Source organism: Nothobranchius furzeri, chromosome 14 (genome assembly GCF_043380555.1).
Source record: "Nothobranchius furzeri strain GRZ-AD chromosome 14, NfurGRZ-RIMD1, whole genome shotgun sequence".
In the NCBI taxonomy this organism is placed as follows: Eukaryota; Metazoa; Chordata; class Actinopteri; order Cyprinodontiformes; family Nothobranchiidae; genus Nothobranchius; species Nothobranchius furzeri.
In genome coordinates this window covers 26,190,603-26,194,775 of record NC_091754.1, presented here as the reverse complement: position 1 = coordinate 26,194,775, position 4,173 = coordinate 26,190,603, and positions in this window count along the sequence as shown.

The following is a 4,173-nucleotide window of genomic DNA, read 5'->3' as shown; positions in this document are numbered from 1 at the left end:
CAGATGTCTCAAATTTTGCAGCCTCTATTGTCCGGTACCTGTCAGACTTTAACTGACTGTTTCCTTATGACAGAACAGTCAGGTTGCAGAATTTAGTTTCTGTTTGTTTGCTAAAATGGATACAAAAGTTGTGCAACTTTTCTTATCTGAATCTGCTTGTTGAATTTCCATTAAATTACAGACATTTAGCTTCTGTCTGAAACAGCTTTTGCACCAATTTCTCATTGAAAAATGCGGAACAAAGTCTTAATATCTGTATTGCATCTTCTAAATAGTGTTTTTAAAGGTCAAGGCTGGAGAAACTGAGGGGCTGGCTGTGTTTTGATGTTTGGTGGTACCTACTCCTTCTCCGTAACCCCCCCCCCCCCCCCCCCCGAGCCTCTCTGATCTGCTCGGCAGCTCATTAAAACACCCTCTCCACCTCCACATTAGCATCAGTCATGGTCAGACTGCTTTGTGTTATAAGGGTGGAAAACAATATCAATAACAACAACAAAAACAATAGTAGCCTTTGGTCCAGGGAGGAGTGGAGGAGAAAAGGCCTTTGATAACATACATCAAAGACAGGCGCTGAAGTGGGCTGTGTTTATGTTGCGCATATGCCAAGGTTGCCTCTGATCCTGCTTGTGTGCGCTGGGAGGGCTTGGGTTGGTTTGATGGCACAAAGGTGAGCTGCTGGGTCTGCGGGACGTACGAGTGAGGAGTCAAACACCGTAAAAGCTCGTGCCACAGCCCTTGTTTGACACAGATTTCTCCTGCTGCTTGTGTGAGTCTGAACGTCCTGGCATCTGGACCTGTCTGCAGTTAGTCTGAGTCCGCCACTTCCAGAGAAGCTGTGATTTATTTTTTGTAAAACAGTGTGTGCTTCTTGTTGGGAGAAGTCAGTCACATCTCACTGAGTGTTTCTGAAAAATGACTTGTCAAGGATAAAATTGGGCTTGTGATTCAGAGAACTTACCCAAAATTAATCTGAACTTGATAAAAAATTAAAAAGTAACCAAGTGTTCTTCTGATCTTCATATTTAGGACAATGTTGAAATAAAACCAGATCAGTTCCTAGGTTTGTACATTTTAATGGCCTATATCGTGCAAAATTCACTTTTTTGAGCTTTTGATCATGTTATTTTTTTCCTCGTCAATAACAACCCCTATGTGGTTTTTGGCTTGCAGACACCCTTCTCTCTCAGAAGTGTATCTGCTGCTGATACTGTAAACGGCTGGATAGAACAGATTTGCGTCAACCTGTCCTGCCTCTCCCCATCCAGGAAGTGCCTAACCTGTACGCTCCTCCTCTGGACTGTAAACACTAACTCCCATTTTCTACAAGTTGCGAGCATCAAGCAGGGAATTTAATTTCTGCAGTCTCCAAAGAGGTGATTCTTTTCTGATCGCTGCGCTTTAAATAATTCCTGGAATGCAAAAATGTTTTATTTCATCTCTGCGAGAGGTACAGGATCCATGTCCAGTCTTCCTGAAGAAGAGTTTAATCAGCTGAAAAGGTTATATTTTGTCTTCAGGAGCTCTCAAAAACCAAGAGTGAATGTGACTAATTTCACAGATTGCCTGTTAAACCTCCGAGGAGTTTTCAAATGGGATCTGGCGCCATTCCAACGTTAAAACCATCCAATGGAATGACCAGGGCAGTGAGTACAACCATAATGATAACCGCTAGCCACCAGCTGAATGGTTCTAAGGATTGGTGGGAGGGCGGCCATGCATGTTGCCAAAGCTGCTTTCTTCATACTTCCTGATGCATGGCTGGTTGATCTAGGCTTACGTCATGAAATGGGTGTTATTCACGCGGGTGGAGGTAGAATTTAATCAGATCATTTCCAGATTGGTGAAATGAACAGCAAAAGTGTAATCGTGTATGGGCCAACCTTTGCTGTAAAACGTTCAAATTAGTATGATACAGAATCTTTAATCATATTTCAAAGCTTGCATCGCTTGTTTTTTTTAAAACTGAGAGAAAAAAGTTGTTCTTTACCTTGTTTTTCTAACGTTTTGCTGATGTTTGTGGCATCACTTCCTTCTCTGTTTATCTGCGCGCAGCAGAGGAAGATGTTGTCCTCTGCTGCGCGCGCTCTCCTCGTCGATGACATGGCCCCATGCGCGATCTAACGTGTAGACTCCATCGTCTCTGTTCATGGTTCTGTGTCCATGTCTCCCTATTTTTATTGCTTCTTTAATCCATCTTTTATGTTTTTGTTGTTCGGCGTTTATGACCCTTGTTTTGTCCCAGTCCACTATGTGGTTTTCCCTTGTGCAGTGGTCTGCAGATTTTTTCTGTGTTTTAACAGAACCAAGCAACGCAAGTTGACAAAATACACAGAATGAATGTATAGAAGATATTTCAAAGCTGTATTTATGCAGGCGTATTAATTACACAGCTGTTGACAAAAGTGTTTGAATATTCTATTTAAGGTTTTCTTTTTTATTTAATGAATCTCATACTCACTGTTTTTGTGGGTGATTTTTAGAAAGCCTCCAACAGAACTGCTTTAAATTATTTTATTTAACTTCTGATGCTTTTTATAGAAATAAAAACAGAAATCAATTTACTGTAAAGAATAATATGTTTTTTTAAGCATCTGACAAAAACCCTGTAATATTTTATTTTGAAAGTATTATAATGAGAATTTGAACTGAAAAAGTACTTTAATTAAAACAAATTTAACATATTTTTTGTTCTTGCATTTTAAAACCTGTAACAGAATTTGATTGAAGGTTGGTTGTAAAGGGTTGGCTACCTGCCAATTACCTCAAACTAAATTAGTTTAAATCTGAGCCCACCATTTTTAACCCTCAAAATCACCCGACCTAATTTTTAACTCCAAACAGTGAATGACAAGTCTTGGGATAAAATTAGACAATGACCTATCGATGGTTCCTTAGATAAATTCAGTTGTGAGGTCTTGCTTTTATCAGCTATGTCGTCTGGCTCGTCTTAGACCAATTTTAAAGCAACAGCATTTGGAATCGGTTTTACACGCTTTTATAACCTCTCATCTTGACTATGTGAATGTCCTCCTTATTGGAGCTCTAAGCTCAGCTCTAAATGATCTACAGGTAGTCCACAATATAGCTGCTAGATTCCTGATGAAAACAAACAGACATAGCCACATTACTCCAGTCTTGACACATCTACATTGGCTTCTGGTTGTGTTCCGAGTACAATTTAAGATTCTGACCTTAGTGTACAAGGCTTTAAATGACCTAGCAACGGTTCTTCTCTCTGATCTGCTCACCCCCTGTATTCCGAAGCGCTCGTTGAGATCAGCAGATCACCTCCTCTTCTGCACTCCCAGGGTGTACTATAAATTGCGGGGAGAGCAAGCATTTATCCATGCCGCCCCCCCCAGCTGTGGAATGCACTGCCTGTTGGTGTAAGACAGGCGCCCTCTGACAGTTTTTAAATCTCATTTAAAGACTCATGATTGGCTTTTAGTTCGTGATTTGTTTTTATAGCTTTAGCTCTAATGTTTTATCTGTGCTTTCATTGCTTTATTTGATTTTATGGTTATTACTTTTCTCTATTTGCATGTGAAGCACTTTGGCTAGTTCTCATGCTGGATCTATAAATAAAATGATGATGATAAAATCAAAATAGGTTAAAGTTAAGTTCTGCGTGTTTTACGACATCCCCTAAAGCATCATGGCTCCATCCTGAGCTCAGCTTCCACTCTGGATATGAAGGATTTCTCCTAACCCTCCGAAATCCCCAGAGTCACCTGTCACTCATCATGTTCATAAAAAATGAAAAACAGGAAAATTGTTGAAAAGAGTCCAGAAAGGAAAGCTAACTTGGAAGTTATTACTCTGATAATAGTGAGTGGAATATTTTAGTCTTTTTTGGCCATTTGTGTGTTTATTGGTAAAGAAAAGATGTGTAACTAACACATGATGATTCAAAATAATGAAAATCCTCATTTGGGAATATAAAGACAATCACCTCATCATCTTGAGCTGGAATACAGTTTAACCAGGATTAATAAAACCATTCTGCAGCCTGTATCAGTGACTTAATATTTCTCTATGTAATACTTCCTTCTTCCCCCCAAAGCCACTTGAGGAATCCTCTGAACTACAGAGAGTCTTTATAACCACGAGGTCCTTGGTGGGAGCTTCAGAGAGAGGTTTCTGCGTTTATGAAAGGCCCAGGGTCAGCCAGAT